This window comes from Ovis aries, chromosome 3 (genome assembly GCF_016772045.2).
Source record: "Ovis aries strain OAR_USU_Benz2616 breed Rambouillet chromosome 3, ARS-UI_Ramb_v3.0, whole genome shotgun sequence".
Classification (NCBI taxonomy): Eukaryota; Metazoa; Chordata; class Mammalia; order Artiodactyla; family Bovidae; genus Ovis; species Ovis aries.
Window position 1 is genome coordinate 3,750,348 of NC_056056.1, and position 22,126 is coordinate 3,772,473.

Genomic DNA, 22,126 nt, shown 5'->3' on the forward strand with positions numbered 1-22,126 from the left:
GAAGTGCTTCACAAGCCTTGTCTCATTCGCACCTCGCAAAGCTCGGCACTGCGGGTTCGTGGGAGGACCACTCTTACAGGCTCTCACTCGCGCTGGAAATGAATGGTTAGCTAGGCACACGGCAAACAGTCAGACTGGCTTCCATGGAGACGAGGAACGGAGGCCTCTCGTCCATTGGACAGGCAGGCCAGTGGTCATCCTAATGCGCTCGGTGGACCCCCCGGTGGGCTCATCCTGCAGCTCAGCACTGTAGGTGGGATGGGCGGGAGACAGGCTCGGGGCTTCACCATCGCAGGTTGACAGCCCGCTGGGATGGTGCTGGGTGCTATCAGCAAGCTGAGCTTGTGTTTCTGAGGATAGACCCCCCGGTGGGCTCATCCTGCAGCTCAGCACTGTAGGTGGGATGGGCGGGAGACAGGCTCGGGGCTTCACCATCGCAGGTTGACAGCCCGCTGGGATGGTGCTGGGTGCTATCAGCAAGCTGAGCTTGTGTTTCTGAGGATAGACCCCCCGGTGGGCTCATCCTGCAGCTCAGCACTGTAGGTGGGATGGGCGGGAGACAGGCTCGGGGCTTCACCATCGCAGGTCGACAGCCCGCTGGGATGGTGCTGGGTGCTATCAGCAAGCTGAGCTTGTGTTTCTGAGGATAGACCCGATGGTGCAGTTCCGAAGGTCCCATCACGAGAGGCTCCAAGCCCCATGTCCTCGTAGGGGGAGGGCAGCCAGTCAGGGCACTGACCTTTCCAGCAGCTCCTCCCCACCCCAACCCCGGCCCCCCACCCCCCGCACCTGCCAGGTGTTGCTCTGCGCCGCCCTCGGCTCTGGAGACACATAGGTAAACAAGATGTGTTCTCATCCCAAAACTTCACAGCCTCCTTGAGCGACAGGTGGGCAAGCTTGATCCAAGAGAAAGGCCAGTCCTGCTGCCTGAGACCTCACCAGGCTTGAGATGGGGGGACTTCATCCAGGGTGAGGTCTGGGGGAGAAGAAATTTGCAAGCTTCCTCGGATAACTTGTGACCGTTCGTTCTGCATGGCCAAGTCGGTGCTGGCTGGGGACTTGGATGGGGGAGGCCATAGGTGTCCACCTGCTTTGGAAGAGCACGACACCAGAGCACCCGAAAGGCGACAGCAGGGGCTAGTGTTGAAACCATCCTCTTGTTTTGTTTGAGCGAAGATGCTGCGGAATTCCGGGACGAGGTCCTGGAAGCCTTGGGGAGGGTGGGGCGGTGAGGGGCGCTGACAGGGCAGGGGCCTGGCTGGGAGGATGAGCTGGAGATGGCCCCTGGGTGAAGGAGGCAGGTTGGGACACAGCAGGGAAGGAGCGGGCCCTTTGTTTGAGAAGCCAGGGCCCAGCCCCTCCAGACTCCGGGACACTTTCATCACCAGACGTGGGCTCCAAGGTCACTTCTGTTTTCCAGGAAGCCAAGCAGATGCCTTCTGTTTAAAATGCCCTTCCAGGAACTATCACCTGAGAAATTCCAATCCTGTAAGTGACCACTGGCTCAGCCACATGGAGGGCCGGATCTCCAGGTCTTCAGGAGACAGCATTCCCGTGGGGATGTCAGAGGGGACACCCAGCCCCTGAACGTGAGAGACTGGGCCTCTCTGTCCCCTGCGAACCTTAGCTCTCCACGGGCGGGTGGGGGCTGGCAGTTTTCTGTCCCGCGCTCGGATCTCTCAGGTCCCTGGCTGCGCCCAGCACCGGCTCCTGGCTTCTACACCACATCTGAGAGCCAACTTCCTCCGGTTTCCTGGAGCCCAGGAGCTCTGTTGCCAGGCCACCCCCCGCCCCTGGTGATGGCCCTTCTCACTGAGGCTGGCCCTGCACCCAGGCACAGGACCGCTGTGCTCTCCCTACTTACCGGGTCCCACGCTTTCGGGGCATGGCACCCTGTCGGCACAGTGCCTGCCGTCTCCCCTTATTTCATCCGGAGACCCAGCCAGGAATTCTGCGGGCCACGAGTCAGCTGCTCACCCATTCCCTGCAGCATTTGGGAGAATCCACAGGGAGAGCCTCCAGGAGCCTTGGCTGCTGGAAGCCCTGCTGGGGCCAGTAGAGAGGGGGCACCGTGCCTGGTCCCCGCAGCCCTCAGCCACTGCCTCCCTCCACGGGGCAGCGGGAGCCTACCCCCTCCTGACCTCAGGGCTCCCCGCACAGGCCTCCCTCTTCCCTCTGGTCACCCTACTTCGGGCTCTGGGCCTCTCTCTGACCCCGTGGGCCCCAGTGAGTCCAACCTGCATCCCTTCCAGGGTGGAGACCCATCATCCAAATCTGGTTCGTCAAAGAGAGGAGGCAGGCCCTAGCCTACTTCAAGGACCTGATGAACAGCCAGCACTTCCAGATGATGGCGCTCTTTGGTGAGGGGCTCCAGGGCAGGAGGGGCCGTCAGGACTGCAGCCTGGCCACAGAGGGCCTGCCCACCTCCACGGACACCTCTGGTAGTAGCGCTCAGCCTTTGGGTCAAACTGCATTGCACCCTGATAACTGATCGGGGCCTGTGTGTGTGTGTGTGTGTGTGCGCGCGCGCGCGTGCCTGCACTGTCTGCCACCATCACTGTCGGTGACCTCTCTCGGTCACTCTTTTTTAAAAAATAATGTCTTTATTTTTGGCTGTGCTGGGTCTTCGTTGCTGCATGGGCTTCTCTCTAGTTGGAGTATGGGGGCTTGTCACGTGGGATCCTCCCGGACCAGGAATCGAACCCGTGTCTCCTGCACTGGCAGGCAGATTCTTTACCACTGAGCCCCCAGGGAAGCCCCCTCCTGGTCACTCTTCATCCCCCCTCCCCATGATCCTTCCAGCATCCTGAACCCTCAGGCCCTGGCCTCCTCTCTTCCTTCCCTGGACCCCCACCACTCACTGCCTCGGCCTCCCTTGACACGTTTCAACACCTGTGACTTGCAACCAGCCGCCCTTGCCAGTACCTACTTGGTATCTTTCCCGCCAATTCATCGTGGGTTCCTGCCCCTGACAAGTCACCAGCCCTCTGGGTCTTTTCCTGCCAACCTTGCCCCATGCCCACTTTCCTTCCTTGGCATCACATCCCTCCCAACTCTGCACCTGCTGGGCTCTGGGGCAGCCCCTGACACCTGTCCTCCCCGGGTCCTGGCTGGTGAAGCCCGCCCTGGGAGCCCTACTCTCCGCTTCATGTGCAGCTGTGAGCCAGGCAGAGGCTGGGGCCGCGCAGGGGCTGGTCTCGCCCTCACAGTATCACGACAGACCACAAGGGCCCTCAGGGACGCCCAGACCCCTCCCCGGGGTCCCTGGGTCGCCTCACTCCTCCCTGCTCCAGGCAGCATCTCCCAGGTGCCTTCTCTCCTCACCGTCCACCCCTGCTTTCCTGTGCAGGACAAACCTTCACCCTGAGCAAGGCCCCTCCGTCCCTGGATTGCGCACGCCCCGGGCGGACAGAGCTGGGAAGGCCTGGATGCAGGTGCGATGTGCCATTGCCCGCTGGGAGGGGCTTGGGGGCAGTTTCTGGGTCCCCGGCTCCCGCAGGGAGAGGCTGGCCCAGGCAGCTGGGAGGGGCAGACGCCCTGGGCGGCCGAGGGCCGCAGCGAGAGACCAGCCGATTCTAGGATGAGTGTCTGCACGGGGTGGGGGTGGAGGAGCTCCTGGCCATGCTGGGGAAAATGGGGGCCCCCTCAGGAGGGACTGGGGGGCTGGTTCAGGGTGAGGATGATGAGATGGGAAGATCACGGGACGCTGGAGGTCAGGCACAAAGAGCTGGGGCCCTTTCTGTTAGAGTGGCACCTCCCACCCCCACCAAGCCATCAAATGCTGGAGGCCCTTCCTCCGAGGCTGAGGAAGAAAGGCATAGGGAGGAGGTGTGTCTGGGGGCTTCCCCACCATCCACCAGCAGAGCAGCTCTCTGCCCTCCAGGACTAGGGGGCGGGTGGGCCCCCTTGCCTTTGGAGCCTTCAGATAAGGGGACCACCCCAGGGCCCCCAGTCATGCGGGCGGCTCCTGCCCCAAGTGGCACTCACATGCACCTTGTGCCTGAAGGCTCTGGAGGGCCCCACCTGTTTGGAGGCCTTGGCAGGGCAGGCTCCAGCCTGGGGTTGTCCCTGAGGACAGCGGGCAGGTGTCCTCTCCGAGCCCACAGGGCCCTGGCTGAGACAACGGCTCTCCTGACACAGGCTTGGTCGGCAGGCCTCAACATCCTGGACCCAGCTTCACGCATCTCCCTTGCAGGCCACACCCTGGATGAGAACCCAGAGGTCATGAGAATATTCGAGGGTTTTGTGGAAGGCGAAGGGTGGAACAAGACAGAAATCATCCACCTGGCTCAGGCTGGTAACGAGAATGTGTATTTATTTCTTCTGACCTTTTAGCTGTGGGTCCTAAACCCAGGAAATGACTTTTGGCCTGTCCTTCCTCATGTACTACGGTAACCATGTGAGAAGCCTGGAGCAATATACACGGCCCCTCACGGCCCCTCACCGTGCTATCTCCCCACTTCTGCAGGCATCTGTCAGTTACACCGTATTTCCTGGTGCACAGGAGTAGCTCAGGAGGCAGAATCACACGGACCCTGCAGCCCACCTCCTCCTGGTGGTGCTTCCAAGTGACCTGCACCCCTCTCCTGTCAGAGGCAACCCCCTGGCACCCCTCAGTCTGAGCACCCAGGCTGCCTGTTTTCTCTCTGTGGCCATTCCCTTCTCCGTCCCCAGTTTTGCCCTCTGTGAGGTGGGTGTAGGATATTCATTCCTAGGCTCCTCTGTGGAGTTGGTCTTGATCCTCTGAGATGCACAAGGAAGAACTCCTCATTGCATGTCTTCTCAACAGAACCCCCGAGGTAGGGTCTGCGTTCGGCAGGGGAGCTAGACAGTGTTTTCCTAGGGGACTGGTTAGAGTTCTCCTTTTGGTTAATAGATGAGCTAGGCTAGAAGTCCTGGGCTCTCACCCCTGGTGGCCTTAAAGCAGGAGACTGAAGACACACAGGTCCAGGAGCTTTTGGAGGTGCTTGGAAAAGGCAGCCCAAAGTCCAGGGGACTGTCCAGTGAGGCTCAGCCCTGCCAGCGGTCAGCACCAGGGAAGATCTCTCCAGGACAGCGCTCAGAGGTCTTCCTCCCTTCCCTCGTCTTGCTGATTTTCTTCCCCAACAACATTGTGTTTCCTCGTGTGGACGGTCATCACGTATCCTCTCCCCTACTGGAGGGAGCTGGGGTGTTTTCAGTCCTTTGCTCTGATGAGGAAGGTGCAGGAAATAAAACATACACATAGCAGGTGTAGAGGTGTTTCTACAGCGTAGAATAAAATTTCCTTTTTGCATACAGCCCCCGAGTATTATTTTAGCTTATCAGGTCTTTCCTGTGTGTGTATGTGACAGAGGGAGAGATATTATAACCAGAACTGAGCTTACTTCCTTGGACTGAAGTCTCTGTTTATTTTTTTTAATGATAGTGTCTTTTGTGCATATTCCCTGCATGATTGCTTTTTTCTTTTTAAAGTCTAAACATCTTTATATAAGGCGGTCAAGCCACTTTGCTTGTGACATGAGGCACAAATATCTGTCCCAGCGGATTATCTGTTTTCAATTTATGCGCCTTACCTTTACATATTGTCAAGATGTCAGTTCTTTCCCAATCTGTTAATATCTATACATCAACATATCCTTTATAATACCTCAGCAGACATCTCGGGGAGAAACTGATGTGATGATTTGAACATTGACATAAAAATACAAAGGCTGAGGACATGCAGGGTGATCTTGAAGAAGACAGCGGAAGGCTCTGCCACCAGGCATTCAGACTTCTTATGAAGCTCCAGGAATTGGGACAGTCCAGCCCAGACCCACACAGGGGGACGTTCGTGACTCTGACCAGCCTGATGAGGACACCCGGACCTAAAGAGCAGACTGCATCCTTCCATGGAAATACAGTCCAGCACAGACACACAGGCGTCGTACTTGCAGCTGAGAGGCACTGCAGGGCAGCGGGGGCGGGCGCTCTCGGTGACTGGTCCAGGGCCACCTGTTCCTCATTTGGGAAAAGCATTCATCCTGCTCTTACTCCACATCATAAGTAAAGATCCTGGAGGGGACCGGGATGAGGGAATAGACTGTGTGATTCCAATAGTTTCAGACTATGGGATTTCGGCGCCCTGGTTTATGTCCCTGGGTGTGTTCCAATGTCTCCTACTTTACAGTCTATGGGAACTTGAATAGAATCTGTAGCCTACTGTTGTGAGACATTTGCATGAAGCTTAGTTATGCTGAATTGGTGCCTGTGCTTTTCAGGCCTACCATATCCTTCTCCTTCTCGGCGTATTTATTCTAGTAATTTTGGGGAGCCTGACGTTAAAACGTTGACTAAAAATCTTAATTTATCTACTTTTAAAAAAATAGTAATATATAGTGGGACTATACTAGTTCTGTATGTTCCAAGTCTCCTGTAAATATTAAATGTGTTATCATACTTTCATAATTTAAAAAAGTAAGATAAAACACTTTTAGAAAGGTTTTATAAAACAATATAAAATAATGAAATACTAGATGTACAAAAATCAGGTGTGAACACTGTAAACACAGCATGACCTTAATTAGGCAAAATAAAAGCACAAATACTTAAAAAAAAAATCAAGGTGGATATTAGATCTGAGTGTGAGAGTTTAAAACGATGACATTTCTAGTAGAATAGAATATTTTTGTTCTTGGAGTAAGCAAAGACTTCTTAGAACCCAGAGTACATTAACAAATGGAAAAATTGATAAATTGGATCTTTATAAAATTAAGAAATTCTCTACACCAAATGACACCATTACGAGAGTAAAAATGGCCCAGGTAGAGAGAGGACAAACACCTTCCCTCCTAACACAGTCTGCTGGGCCTCATCCAGTTTTTCCAAATCAAGAGGGTGGAGTGTGTGCTGAGTACCTGCATTTCTGACTAGTAGCTGGTGCTACTGATGACTTGAGAACCACTGTCTCAGAGGATGCGTGGAACAGCCACTTGACAGTCTTTGATGTGCTAAGACCATCATGAAGCTGGACAAAACTTACATAAGATTTTGAGAACATTTTCTCTGCCTGAGGCAGATTTTTCATTCACTGTCTAGTTCAAATGCCCAGTCAGCCTTGTTCATACCCTTCCACCCACTGGAGACGGACTTGTCCACTACATAGGAGCCTCAGGTCTCTTTGGAAGCTATCCCTCCTCTTAATAAAAATAGGCTCCAAAATAATTTTTTCAAGCCATTAATGCACATGTACAATGTAACCTTGTTTTACAGCCAAACTTCGTTACTAAAAATTTATATTTCTACAATGTTGAAAGTATCTATTATTATACAAGGTGGGCTTCCCTACCCCAGCCAGAGGAAATGTAATGGTGAAACACACACCTGTGCTGGGTCGTACGTCTGGGCAGAAGTGCGAGGACGGAGTAAGTGTATGTCCATGTTGACAAAGTATTGAAACTGCATTCCTTGCGTGGGACTCAAACCCACCCGCACCTCGGGATGGAACTTAAACCCACAATCCCTGACTTAGGAGGGAACTTGAACCCACTGTCTTCACTGAAACCATTAACCAGGTGTCAGGACTTACTAAAGCTCAGGGTTTTTTTTTGGTCTCATCACAGAAAGAACTGAACATGAGGCAAAGTGGTAGGCAAAGAGTGAGTTTATGAGCATCCGCGCTTGTGAGAGATACAAGTGGGCAGGTGAGCAGGCCCTGCCTTGAGGACTGAGAGGGCTTTATTTTTGTAAACAAAAGTGGGCAGGGGAGACCCCCACCTTCTTCCTCATTGGCAGACTTCAAGGCTTACATCATTAGCTCCTCTTCTGACCCTACAGGGTCTAGCCCAGACTGTCACGGCACTGTTCAAATCACATGTACAGTTAGCACAAGGATGGCAGCGCTAAAACACGGCAACGCATCAGCTTTCAGGACACCGTCCCCTCCCACCTACATTTCTGTCTTGGCTACATGTAGAAACGCTACCCTCCAAGAACTATTAACTCCCTGACTTCATGGAACAGGATTCAGAAACCCCGAATCTCATGTCTTGTGCTTTAACTACCTGGCTCGAGGCGTGAGTGTTCCTAGTGCTTAGATGCACCTGTCTTCCTTCAAAGTAGCGCAGATTGTCACTAGGTTACTGGATTCTCTTCTTGAGTGGTTATTAGCTTACAACAGCCTCCCAAACTCCCTTAAAATTTCTGTTCTATCTTTAATCCCGTAGTGGGATTTCTAAACTGACTATTTAATTATCCTACTCTATCCCTATCAATGGTGGTGGTGATGATGGTTTAGTTGATAAGTCGTGCATGACTCTTGAGACTCCTTGGACTGTAGCCCGCCAGGCTCCTATGTCCATGGGATTTCCCAGGGAAGAATACTGGAGTGGTTTGCCATTTCCTTCTCCAGGGATCTTCCCAAGCCAGGAATCAAATCCACGTCTCCCACATCACAGTCTCCTGCACTGCAGGCAGATTCTTTCCTGACTAAGCCACTGGGGAATCCATTCCTATCAACAAAACCTCAGAAAGGGGACTGAACAATTTCTACTCAAACAGCCATGAGTGAGAGGCCTGAGCTGCCCACGTCCTCGCCAGCGCTGCAGGATGTTTCCACCTCAACCACTCTGGCGTACGTGTGGTGACATCTCACTATGGCTTTAATCTGCATTTTCCTAGAGCAGTATACCTAAAGGAGTAATAATGTGCGTACCACCACCATTTGGTGACTTTTCTTTGTGAAACGCCTAGTCAAATCTTCTGTCCAATTTTTTCTGATGAAATTGTCCATATAAGTAAGTCTGTGTTGGGCTCAGTTTAAACAGCTTCACATAAAATTACTCTCTTTTTATTGTACGGGTTTTTTTTTTTTTAAGATATAGCATTTAATTTACCATCTTAACCATGTTAAGTGCACAGGTCAGTAGTGCTCAGTACATTTACATTGCTATGAAACAAATCTCCACCCAGAGCTTTTCATCTTGCAAATGGGAAACTCCACACCCCACACAAGACTCCCCCGTCTCCCTTGCCCCAAGTCTCCTGGTAAGCACCATTCTAGTTTCCATTTCCATGAGTAAGACCACTTTAGAGGCCTCCAAGAAGTGGATTCCACTGTGCTTCTCTCTTGTGAATGGCTTATTTCACTTATCATAATGTCCTCAAGATTCACCTATGACATTAGCATGTGCCAGGATTTCATTATAAGGTTGAATAGTATTTCACTGTATGACTCAGCCACGTTTGTTTACCCACTCATCCACTGCTGAACACGGGGGTGCTTCCACCCCTTGGCTGTTGTGAAATACTGGCACGCAAATTGCTCTTCCAGACTCTGCTTCCAATTCTGGATATATACACAGAGTTTGGAATACTGGATCACAAAGCAGTTGTTTTTTTTTTAAGTCATCTCCATACTGTTTTCCACAGTGGTTATGCCATTTTAAAATCATATCAAGAGCGCACGCAAGTTCCAGTTTCTCCATATCTTTGCAAATACTTGGTATCTTCTCTATTTTTAATTAAGCAGTCAGCCTCATCTGATGTGTGACATTTTCTCTTTTTGTGTTTGGGGTTTATATTGCTCTAATGATTAGTGATTTAAGCACATTTTCATATGCTTGTGGCCATCTGTGTACCATTGAAGACATGTCTATTCAAGCCCTCTGCCCATTTTTCAACAAGCACGAGTACTTTACTCCTTTTGGATATTAACCCATTGTTAGAGACATGACTTTCAAATATTTCCTGCCGCTCTGCAGGCTGTCTTTTCAACTGCCACATCCTCTGGCGTGGGTCAATTTGCTCTGTTGCTGATGTTTCCTGTGACTGCAGTCACATACAGAAAATCGTTATCAATCTAGTGTCATGAGCGTTGCCCGTTTTATTTTGGGAGTTTCGTAGATTTCGGACTCTCATCTGGGTCTTTAATCCGTTCTGAGTGAATTTTTGTACAGTGTAAGGGCCCAGTTCTGTTCTTCCGCACATAAACATCCAGCTGTCCCAACATCATTTGCTGAAGAGACTGTCCTTTCCCCACTGCGTGCCCTGGCTCCCTCCTGAAGGCCAACTGAACACACACACAAGGGTTCCCCTATGGGCTGTCTATGCCGTCCCTCTGGTCTACTTATTGTCATGCCAGTGCCACGCCACCTTGATTAACAAAGATTTGTGATGTGTTCTGGAGTCAGGAGGTGGCATCCTCCTATGTTGCTCTTTACAATTTTGTTTCTGCAGCTCAGGTTCCCTTGAGATTGCAAAAGGGTTTTAGATAAATATTTCTATTTCTGCAAAGAAAACACAGAGGGACTGACGGAGATTGCACTCTGTGGACTGCCTGTGGTAGTACGAACACTGTAGTGACACCGTCTGCTCATCTGTGCACGAGGTTTCTTCCCATTTATTTGTCTTTAATTTAGAAGTCTTTCACTTTCTTGGTTAGATTTCTTCCTCAGTGTTTTGTCCTGTTGATGCCACCGTACATGGACTCTGAATTTTAGATTGTGACTGTTAGCATACAGAAAGGCAGCTCATTTGTGGGCGGGCTTTGTGTCCAGTGATTTTGCTGAAGTACTTTATTAGTCCTACAGTATTTTCTGGCGGAATCCTTAGATAAGAGCTCCCACACAAGGTCACATCACGTGACGACAGAAGCAATTCACTTCTCCCCTGCAAATTTGAATACCTTTCCTTTTCATGCCTGACTGCCTTTGCTAGGACTTCCAGGACTGTGTTGAATACAAATGGCGAATCAGTATCATTGCTTTGTTCTCGCTTTTAGAGAAAATACTTCAGTCTGTCATCACTCAGTGTTAATGTGGGTTTTTCAGAAACGGCCTTTATTGTGTTGAAGTTGTTTCCGTCTACTCCTAGTTTGTTGTCTTTTTTTATCATGAAAAGGTGTTGAATCTTGCCTGTCCCTTTTCTACATCAGTTCGGATCATCATGTGGATTTTGTCCATCTGTGAATGAGGGGGCAATAGCTTGGGTTCATTCATTTACTTTTGCGTGCATTGAGCGTCTGTGCACTGTTCCCTGCTGGGTGCAGTCAGCTGAAATATCACATCATCTTATATCCTAGATGCCACTGTTTCCTCGGCGCTCACAGCCACGGGGCAGGGGGAGAGGCGAGGGCAGCATCTCAGCCACAGCTGCAGGTGGGGGGGCAGAACCAGGGCATCTCCAGCACAACATCTTGCACAGCTGTGGAGCTAGAGCGGGCTCTGGAGCCGGTCCAGGGCCAGAGTCCCCTGAAGGACTAGGACGTGCCCCATCCGTAGACTAGTGCCCACCCTGACAGCAACTATTGAGCTGCAGCTGGTGCCAGCTCAGACTAGAGCCGGCTGCAGCTCAAACAGACCAGCTCCAGAACAAGAGCGAGCTCTGGCTCTAACTCCAGAGCTAAGGCCATCTCCATCACCAGCTCTCCCACCAGTTCTCACACCACCGCCAGGCTTGGAGCCGGCCCCAGTATCAGCTCCCATTAGGGAGCCAGCCCTGCACCGCGGGGGAAGGCTGCAGGACGTGTCTCTCTTCGGGAAGTCACACGGAAGGGCAGTCAGGTGCCTGGTCTTTCCTCTTCTTGCTGTTTCAGCGCCATCTCAAGATCTAGAGCAGAGCTGGCTCCAGCACCAGGCCTATTACCATCTGAGACTTAGATCCAGCTTCAGAAAACAGCCGCAGAACTAAGAGCAGCTCTAGACTGTCACTTCTGTCACTGGCTGTAGTGCCACCTTCAGCAGACCCCCGGGCACTGGCACCCACGACACAACCAGTTACAGCAGCAGCTTGGAGCCTGGCCAACGTCTGCACCAGGACCAGGAAGAGAGCCAGAGTCATCACAGGACTGTTCGCCCCCTGGGTAAGTAGAGGCACATCTGATACACGCAGGAAGGCCGGGGTCGCCTTGCCCTACAAAGCTAAGGCCAAAAAAGCCCCACAATTTGCACCAACTTGGACTAAAGTCAGCTCTGTCACCAGCAACAGAACCAAAGCCCCTTCCACCCAAACACAGGGACCGGCTCCACAATGGAAGCCTCGGCAGGTGCTGGTTCTTGCACCAAATTTGGGAGTAATACCAGAGACCTAGAGTCAGCCTCAGCACCACAGCCAGGTCAAGAGCTGGTTCTAACACTACGGCCAGAGACAGGGCCAGCTTCAGCCCCAGTGCAGGCACTGCTCCCGGGCCAGACCCTCGGCAGGGCCAGCAGCATCTCAGCATCAGCCGCAGCTCCCGCTCTGGGCCGGCTCCACCTCTGCAACACCTTCAGCTCCAACAGCTGACCTCCAGCCACACCAGCTCCAGCCCCAGGGCTCGCTCACCTGCCCAGGAAGGCACGTTTTTCTTGCTTTTCTTTTGCATATCATCTTTGCTTTTATATTTCATGTGTTCAAATTCAAATTCAATGACAATTAGCCCTGCAATTGCTTTAAATTGTACAATTCAGCAGCACTAACCACATTCTCTGTGCTCGTGCACACCACTGCCCTCTAGTTCCAGACATTTCTATCTCAATGGGAACCCTGTGCCCATTAAGCAGTCATGCCCCAGCTCCACTCGCTCAGCCCTGACAGTCGCGCGTCTGCTTCCTGTCTCTATGTGTTTCCGTCTCCCTGCTCCACAGCCCCTTCGTGAGTCCAACTGACCCTCCATCACAGGGGTGAAGACCCAAAATGCCAACACGTTCCATCATATGACCTCGACCACCAACTGTGATGGTGTCCTGACAAAGACGGCCTCTAGCAAACGGGTGGAGGTGAGACACAGAGCCAACTCAACCCTCTCCCACCCAAAGCAAAAGGGACTCAAGATTGCGAAGGGCATCTTCTAATTGGTCCTCAGCACTGGCCAGTCACATGGCTGCCCTCCCCAGCATCTGTAACTAGGCAACTAGTTAGTTACAGACTGGTCAGGTGGGCACCTGCCTCCCACCTGCCAGCCCAGGTCACCTCCAGGCTGTTTCACCCTGAACCTCTTCTGCTGCCAGCGTGACGCTTGCCAGTCAACAGGCTGACCCGACCTCCAGTAGACCACCTGTAGCCTCAGGCGCCTTCTCACCCCTGGGGTCCAAAGGACTACCTGGCTTTGCCAAGGAGCACTGCCCACGGGCCTCAGCCCCTGCAGGCACTGCAACCCATGCAGCGTGCCATCCAGGCACTGCCGTCCGGAGTTTCTTCATAAGTTCCTAGTGCAGGTCGCTGTCATTTGTGCCCATGGGTTCCACCGAGCATCACTCACCCTGTGGATTTAACCACTGCAAAGCCAGCTCTGCCACGCAGTCACCAGGTCCCTGGCACAGAGTTCAGGACCAGGGGCAGCTCCTACCTTAGTGCTGTGACCGGCTCAGACGGGGGCAGAGGTCTGCAGCGGGGACTCTGCCCACGTGCTCACCGTGCACTTGGCCAGCTCCTCCAGCTTCGGAGTATAGGAAATGATACAAGCTTTGGCACAGAGCCCTATGATGTCCAACCAAAGAAGGCTATTGCCCACCCCTTCTCCCTGACATCCCTTCCCAGCCCCTTCATTCCTGGACCGGAGCTCCCCACTCCACACCCACAAAAGGGGCCAGGAAGTCCTGGGTCCTAAACGGAGTTTCTAGAAGCCCATGAGTGGGTGGTCAGCCTCTGTTGCCCAGCAGGGTCCAGAGACTCTGCTGACCATGCTGGCTCCATGATTACTGAGATCTGGCATCAGCTCGGCCCCCAGCATCACTTCCCCCTTCTGAGCTTCAACCACACACCCACAAACTCTCTGTCTCAGGGGTCTGCACCCACACCTCCTCACTGCCTCCAGCACATGGGCAGCACCGCATCATCCACCATGGACAAGGACAATGGCAACATGTGCGAGAGCATCCTTGTGAGCTTGTCAGGCTGAGTGTCCTCTTGATCCCCTCATTCAGGACCTCTCTGGGTACCAACCTCTTTTGAATGGCTGCCTTCCTGGCAGCATGCCCATCCCTGAAAGAAAGGATGCCACCCTTCCCCTCACTGGAAAGTGAAAATTAAGTCACTCAGTCGTGTCTGACTCTTTGCGACCCCGTGGACTGTAGCCTACCAGGCTCCTTCGTCCATGGGATTCTCCAGGCAAGAATACTGGAGTGGGTTGCCATTTCCTTCTCCAGGGCATCTTCCTGACCCAGGGATCAAACCCAGGTCTCCTGCATTGCAGGCAGACGCTTTAATCTCTGGGCCACCAGGGAAGCCCTGAGGCGGGCTCATCAAGAGCCAGCACTGGCTCCAACAGAGTCAGAGGCAATGCCAGGTTCAGAGGACGACCTGGCTCAAGCATGAGCTCCAGGGTTCGAGCACGGGCCGGCCCCAGCTCCAGAGTTACCGGCAGTTCTAGCACCACCGCCAGGGCTGGAAAGAGCTCCAGCATCAGCTCTAGCACCAAAACTAGAGGTAGAAAAATCTTGAATGCCAGTCTGAACACAAACTACAAAGAGAGAGGCAGTTTTATTACCAGCTCCTGTGGAAACTCCAGTGATAGTTCTAGCACCAGGCCTAGAATTAGAACCAGCTCAAATCAGAGTCTGGTCCAGAACCAGCTCTAGTACTACGTCCAGTCAACTACATCCAGTCAAGAGCCAGCTCTAGTACTACATCTACCCACTCCAGAACCAGCTCTAGTACTACATCCACTCCAGAACCAGCTCTAGTTGGTTCTTACTACTACGTCCACTCTTAAGCACGCGCAGTCCCGAGTGCCAGGGAACATTTAACAGGATTCCTGCATGCTGTTTTCTATTTCTCGAGGATTCTCTGTTCCTTATCAGTTCCTATTCCGAGAATGAATAGAGCTACCCGCAGTTCTCAGGACTGAGGTCATAGGATGAGACATGCAGTGACTCTTTTCAGCGTCAGTAACCTTCTATGTATTAGACTATCCATATTGTGGCTGTTGACAAATTTTCATCCTGTGTAATAGCTGAGTAATCATCCCACTAAAGACATATAAGCCTGCATTTCTGCTAATAAAATACCCTTGCTCCATCAGAGCTTGGGTCCCCATATCTGTCTTTCTTTTTTCTCTCTTTCACTTGCTTATTGTCGACTCCGGACCGCCAGGCTCTGGTCCATTAAAGGACTGCAACACCAGAGAAAACAGCAGCTGCAACAAGAGTTCGCGCTCCAACACCAAAGCTGGGAGAAGCTCTAGCCTCCCGTCACCATCATCCGGGAGACAGGGCAGTTCTGTCACCAATGCTGGAGTCAGCTCCATCCCCAGCTCCAGAGCCAGAACCTGCTCCAACATCAATTCCAGAGACAGAGCCAGTTCAAGTCTCAGGACTAGAATCAGCCCCAGATCTAGCTCTCGCCCACCTACTGCCAAAGAGCCCGCTCTGGAGCCCCGTGCAGAGCTATGGCTGGTGCAGTCGACACAGCAGGAGTCAACACCAGCACCAGCCCCAGAGCTCAGCCTGTTCCAGCCACCAACCCACAAAGCCCTGAACCCACCTCCAGTAGCTGCTCATGAAACCCAGCTGGTGTCACCTCCAGAACCAGAGTCTTCCTTCCTCACCTGTGAGGGTATCCTTTTCTGCTTTTCGTTGCACATACTCTATGGTTTCTTCATGGTGCTTTGTGAGTTAACTTTCAAGTAAAAGTTCATCTTTTCCAACATATTTAACTGCATGATTTGGTGGCACTAACTACATTCACCATGCTGTGCACCACCACCATTCTCTAGTTCCCTAACGTTTTCATCACCCCCAAAAGAAACCCTGTAGCCATGTAGCACTCACTTGCTGTTGCCCACTCCCCCTCTTCCACGGCACCCCCCACCCACCAGTGTACAAGAATCCCAATTCATCAACATCCTCACCATCTGTTACTGTTCACTGCATGACAGCTGTCCCAGTGGGTGTGAAGCAGTGTGTCCCTGTGGCACTGGCCTGCATTTCTCTAACACCTGGTGATGCTGATCATCCTTCCATGAGCTTCACGGGCCATCTGTGTATCTTCTTTGGAGAAATGTCTATTATTTGCAATGATGCTGTGTCTATGCTCTTGTGTAAAAGTCCTTTATGTATTCTGGATATAAGACCTTTAGAAGATTTATTATTTGCCAATATTTTAAACCATTATTTGGGTCTTCTTTATAGTCTTTTGAGATTGCCCTTTCATTCACAAAAGGTTTTCATTTTGATAAAGTCCAATTTTTCTGTTTTTTTTTTTTTTTTGGTCTCTTGTATAATAGCCATTCTATTAAATATCACATCAAGGGTATGAGATTTATCCCTATGTTTTCTTCTAAGATGGTTCCATTTTAGGTCTTAAATTTAGGTCCTTGTTCCATAATTAGTTTTTCTTTCATGTGAGGTAAGGCTCCACCCTCGTTCTGTGGCATGTGGGCATTCGGTTTCCCCAGACCATTTGCTGAAAAGACTTTTTCTCTTATGAATGATCTTGATATACAAGTTCAAAATCAATTGCCTGGATTTCTCAATTCTATTGATATGAAAGTGAAAGTGTTAGTTGCCCCATCATGTCAGATTCTTTGCAACCCCAGGGACTGTAGCCCACCAGCGACTTCTGCCCACGCCATTCTCCAGGTAATAATACTGGCGTGGGTTGCCATTCCTTATCCAGGGGATCTTCCTGACTCAGGGATTGAACCCAGGACTCCCACATTGCAAACGAATTTTATACCGTCTAAGCAAGACATATATCTATTTCCATATCAGATTTCCATTACCATTTTGAAATGAAAAGCAAAAGTGGGCATCACTGACTTACTCCCATCCTTAGGGAGAGAACTTTCAGCCTTTCTCCCGAGTATGATGTATGTGTTTTTCTCAAATATCCTAAATCATGTGAAGGAAATGCTCTTCTATTTCTACTTTATTGAGAGCAGCTATTAAAAAAAAAAAAGGCTTGTGTTTATTCAAAGTTCTAAATGCTTTTTCTACATCAGTTGAGATGACCACGTGCTTTTATTGAGGTGGTGTATGACACCGATTAACTGTGCTGAACAGCCCTGCTCATTCCTGAGATAGACAGCACTGGAGATGACTATACAGTTCCTTCAATATGCTGCTGGGTTCTGCCTGCCCGCCTTTTGCTGAAGATTTTCGCATCTTTCTAATGGATTTTCGGCCTACAGATGTCTTTTCTTATGGCATCTTTCAGTTCAGTTCAGTCGCTCAGTCACGTCTGACTCTTTGTGACCCCATGAACTGCAGCCCACCAGGCTTCCCTGTCCATCGCCAACTCCTGGAGCTTGCTCAAACTCATGTCTGCCGAGTCCATGTTGCCATCCAACATCCCATTCTCTGTTGTCCCCTTCTCCTCCCACCTTCAATCTTTCCCAGTATCAGGGTCTTTTCCAATGAGTCAGTTCTTCACATCAGATGGCCAAAGTCTTGGAGATTCAGCTTCAGCATCAGTCCTTCCAATGAACATTCAGGACTGATTTCCTTTAGGATGGACTGGTTGGATCTCCTTGCAGTCCGAGAGACTCTCAAGAATCTTCTCCAACACCACAGTTCAAAAACATCCATTTTTCAGTACTCAGCTTTCTTTATGGTCCTACTCTCTTTACAGAATCTTTGAAGTTATGTTAATGTCATCACAAAATGAGTTTAAAAGTGTTTGCTTGTTCTGTACTTTTTGAAGAATTTAGGATCTGTTTTCTATCTTTAAGTATCTGAGACAAAACACCAATGAAGGCATCAGGTTCTGGGTTTTTCCCTGTTGGGTTCTTATTACTGCTTCAGTTTGTTTACTTCTAAGAGGTCTACTCAGACTTTCCATTTCTTCTTGAGTCAGTTTTGCTAGCTTGTGTGTTTCTAGGAATTCATCCATTTCATTTAGGTTAAGCAACTTGTTGACATACAATTGTCCCATGTTGTCCATATTTTAAATCTTTAAAAGAAAGAACTATTGGTGTCACTGATTTTCTCGAGTGCTCCTCTATTCTGTTTATCACTGCTCTGAATTTCATTATTTACTTTGTTCTGCTAACCTTGGGTTTATTTTGCTCTTCTTTGCCTATCTAATCAAGGGCATCATCTCACCAGCCCCCGACAACAGCCAGGGCCTCTCTCCAGATATGCGTTGTTGGGTGGACAACAATCATAGATTGGAGTGGACTAGGCTACCGGGCACTTTTCACCCCAACTGGCAGTCCAGATCTCTCCCAGACTACAGTTTCATCCTGAACCTTGCCAGCCCCCAGGCTTTGGTGGCTGCCATGGACGGGCTGACCCGGCCCCTCACAGACCACAGCCTCAGGTGCTGTCTGTGATCTGCAAACAAGAGGACCTGCTGAAGTCTGCAAAGGGGCACTGCCCACGTCACAGGCCCTACCCACCACCACCACCAGGCTCTGCCTCTGGGTGCTTCCCTCACACCTTCCAGGCTTGGGTCCCTGGTGCCTATGCCCTTGGGCACTCAAGAGCATCCATCCGTCAGGTCTGACAACGGCAAAGCCGGTCCTTCCATCCAGCCACCAGTTCCCCAACACGGAGCCCAGGACCAGCAGAAGCTCCCATTCCAGGATCTGGGATCAGCTAAGGAGACGGCCTGAACTCAGCAGCTGGGGAGGTGCCCACCTGCTCGGTGTGCACTCCAGGCCCAAGCAGAGAGGATCAACGTGAGCTTTTCCAACATGAGCTTGGCCCCCCTCGTGGCCAGGGGGAGGAGATGACTGCCCCACCCCTTCTCTGGGACAGCCCCTCCCAGTTCCAGCGTACTTCACTCCCTCCATACCCAGAGGGGACCAAGACGCCCCAGCTCCTAGAAGCCCCTGGAGGTGGATACTGGCACGGGGCGCCCTGCGGGGTCTGGGCGCTGCTGATCCTCCACTCCTCGGGGGCCAGAAGTAGACGTTCCGTCCTCAGCATCCCCACGGCCCTCGGCCTCCAGCAGCCCTCGTCTTCAGCTCCACACGCCCTTGGCAGCCTCGGGCACATGAGGGCTGGTCTCAGGGTCTGCCACGGCAGCTTCTCGCTGCTCTCCAACCAGCAGGTGAGGGACGCCCTGCATCCATGTCAGCCTGGACATCAGAAGAGCGACAAGGGCCAGAGCGCCCTGCTGATCCCCCCGGCCCCTCACGCGGACCTCTCTGGTCCAGACGGCACCCGAAGGGCTTTGACGAGAAGCCCCCCTGGGCCCTCAGGGCAGCAGGCCCCTCCCTGAGAGAAGCAGGAGGACTGCACAGCCTCCACTGAGCACAGGAGGAGACAGAGGCCGCCTCCGCGTCTCTGGGGGGTTCTCTGGGATCCATGCTATACGGGCTGGAACACAGGTTCAACAAAACACCTCTGAATCTAGGAGCTAGGAAGTGGGGGTTCTGACCAGACAGCCTGTACCTTGTCCCCCTCACCCTGCACTGACCTCTGACCCCTGGCCCCACACTCAGAGTCCTGTGTGGTCTGGTCCAGACACCCTCCCCTGTGAGCACCTCTCCTCCCCACCCCAGGCTCCCTACTGCCTTCCTCCCCCAGGGACCCTCCCAAGTTCCTCCCCACCCCGTCACCCCCATCCACAATGGACTCACCTCCAAGGCCGGACTCAGAGCCTCAGGCTCCTGTGCAAGGACAGCCTTCGGGGCCAGGTTGGCCTGCTCAAACCCACGGCGGGGCCACGTCATGGCCCGTGACAGGCCAGCTCACGCGGTGACTCTCTGAGCCTCAGTCTCCTCCACTGAAAACGGGATCAGTGACTCTGACCTTGGGAGGGGGTGCTGGGGTTAAAGCAGGGAGAGGAAGACACCCAAAGTGCTTGGACTCAGGAGGTCCCCTGTCTGGGGGAGTCCCCCAGGACAAGGTCTCAGCGTGGGCTCAGTGAACGTGAGGAGCCATGATTCTGACCGCCCCAGTCACGGCTGGACTTGGTCACTTAGACTTGAATGACCCTGAGTGCTGGGACCTCTGCTCATCTACAAAGCGGGGTGACATCACTGAGTGCGAGAGGGCTCACTATTAACAGTAACTGCCCCCCAACTCTCGCCCATAGGGGTGCTGGGCGCCCTTCTCCACGGCTCCCTCTGACCCTCGGCCACCAGCCAGGCCTGCCCGCGGGGACAGGCCGGACCTCCGTCTTGGGGTGCTGTCAGAAAGACAAGCAACGTGGGCAGAGGGCGCGGGGACGTGGTGGCCTCCCCTTCTCCCTGCCGAGTCGGCGTCCAGAGACTCACCCAGCCGGGCCCTGGGGTCCAGACGGAGGGCTGGGGGCTTGCGCGGGGACTGGCCTGCCTCCCGCTCTCCAGGAGCACCCAGCCCAGCGCTCGGCGGCCGGCCTGGCTGCGGCGGGGGCGGAGTCGGAGCTCAAGGGGACACAGGCCCCAGCGCAGCCGACTGGGGGGCCGCCGGGCCGGTCACGACCAGAGGCGCCGTTGGCGGCGGGGCGGGAGGGGGCACGCGCGTGCGCGGTGCGGCCGCGTGGGGCGGGGTGACCGAGGCCCCGCCCCCTGGCGGGTGGCCCCGCCCCCTGGCGGGTCACCCCGCACCCCCTCCGAGGCGCGCGGGGAGGGCTGAGAGCCTGCAGCGCACCCCCAGCCCCCAGGAGGGAGAGTCAGCGCAGTGAGCGCCCTGAGCCTCCTGAGCAGTCCTTGTCCAAGCCCTCACGGGACAGTTAGGAAACAGGCCAGGAGAGCCCCGCGCAGAGGGGAAGGCAGGCTTCCAGGCTCGGAGGCCGGGCTTCAGCCCTGCCGTGGGGTTTGCTCTGGGAACCAGACTGCCTGAGGTCCTGGGGTACCCTGCGCACCCACCCTGCCCACCCCTCCCACGTGGGACCTTTTCCTTTGGGCATCCGCACATGGGCTCAAGTGTGCGCGTGCCACACACATATACACACACACACACTGAATGCCCTGCTGGGGAGTGCACCCTGGAAGGAGATGAGGAGAAGAAAGAGGTGGGAAGTGGCCTGATGGCACCCACCGGTGGGGAGGGCACAAGAGGCGGTTCCCTGCTGCCTGGACGCCTTCATTCTCCCCCAGTTATCGAGCGCCTATTCCTTGAAGGCTTCCGCCTGCGCGCGTGCTCAGTCATATTCGACTTTTTGCGATCCCATGGACTGTAGTCCGCCAGGCTCCTAGGTCCATGGAATTCTGCAGACCAGAATACTTGAGCGGGTTGACAGTTCCTACTCCAGCGGATCTTCTGACCCAAGAATTGAACCCGCAGTCTCCTGCATCTCCTGCGTTGGCAGGCAGATTCTTTACCACTGCGCCACCTGGGAAGCCCCCTATCCCATGCAGGCGCCTCCTAAATGCTGGTGGCAGAGCCATGAGCACAGGCTGACAGATGAGGTCTTCATGCCCAGGCACACACGCCTCCCAGGCAGGGTTAGTTCTCAGGAGACGGGTCTGACAAGAGGCCTAAGTAAGGCCCCTGGAGTTCCATAGTCCAGGCTGGAGGAGAAATGGGCTCCCTGGGGACCTTTCAGCATCCCATCACCAGGACAGGGCTGGGAGGGCACAGGGTCCCCTTGGGAACATGAAGCGTGTGCTCGCTGCCTTGGGGAGAGTTGTAAATTCCTTTGTCTCTGACCCTGGAACCCCGGGTCTTCTTCCAGCATCTGGGAAATGGTGACAGGCTCAGTTGTTAGTGTGCAAGTGGGCCCAATCTCAGACCCTTCTTAGTTCTCAATGGACCAAAACCGAAGTTGCTCTTCATGGTCCAGCCGAGCACTGGGGCAAAGAACTGAGGGCTTGAGGAGAGCAGAAAGGGCTTAAAGCAACCCTTAAGAACCACGATTTGGACAGGAACGGGTTTGGGGCTCCAGCAAGTGCTGGAGTATGTCGACTGGATGCGAGGGCAGCCTCTGGACCAGTTCTTTGGGTCTAAAGCATGTCTCTACTACTTAATTTGTGTAGGTCACTTCCTTTCTCTGGGCCTTGGTTACCTTTTAAAGGTAAGAATCAGGTGAAGATTAATGAGCTAATACAGGGAAAGCTCTTAAAATGTCTGGCACACCAAGAGTTCTATAGAAGGTTTTGTGCCATTGGCTCAGATCAGGGCCCCTTGGGCAGGACAGGGGGCAGAGGCTTTGCTGGTGGGAAGGGCATGGAGGCAGGGCAGGTCCAGAGGATGAGGGGGCTAGCTATGGGCTGCTGTCCCCTGATACCTGTCCAGCTGTCTGTCTGGTTCCCCGGGAGGCTAGCAGGGGTAACAGTGCCCCACAGTAGAATTGGGGGACTGTTACCAGGTGGGCA

At 53.0% G+C, this 22,126-nt stretch overlaps 1 long non-coding RNA gene across 2 annotated transcripts; it reads right to left on the bottom strand.

Annotated features, from left to right (window-relative positions):
• Window positions 1-7,606: 7,606 nt before the first annotated feature.
• On the bottom strand, window positions 7,607-20,315 carry LOC114113859 (uncharacterized). Of its 2 annotated transcripts, XR_003588596.2 has the most exons (3): window positions 20,105-20,315; window positions 19,466-19,637; window positions 7,607-18,961 (listed from the first exon to the last, which is right to left on the bottom strand). It is a non-coding gene; the product is annotated as an uncharacterized LOC114113859 (long non-coding RNA). The 2 variants fall into 2 exon arrangements; XR_003588594.2 differs by having other exon boundaries at window positions 19,466-20,315.
• Between the last annotated feature and the right edge of the window lie 1,811 nt (window positions 20,316-22,126).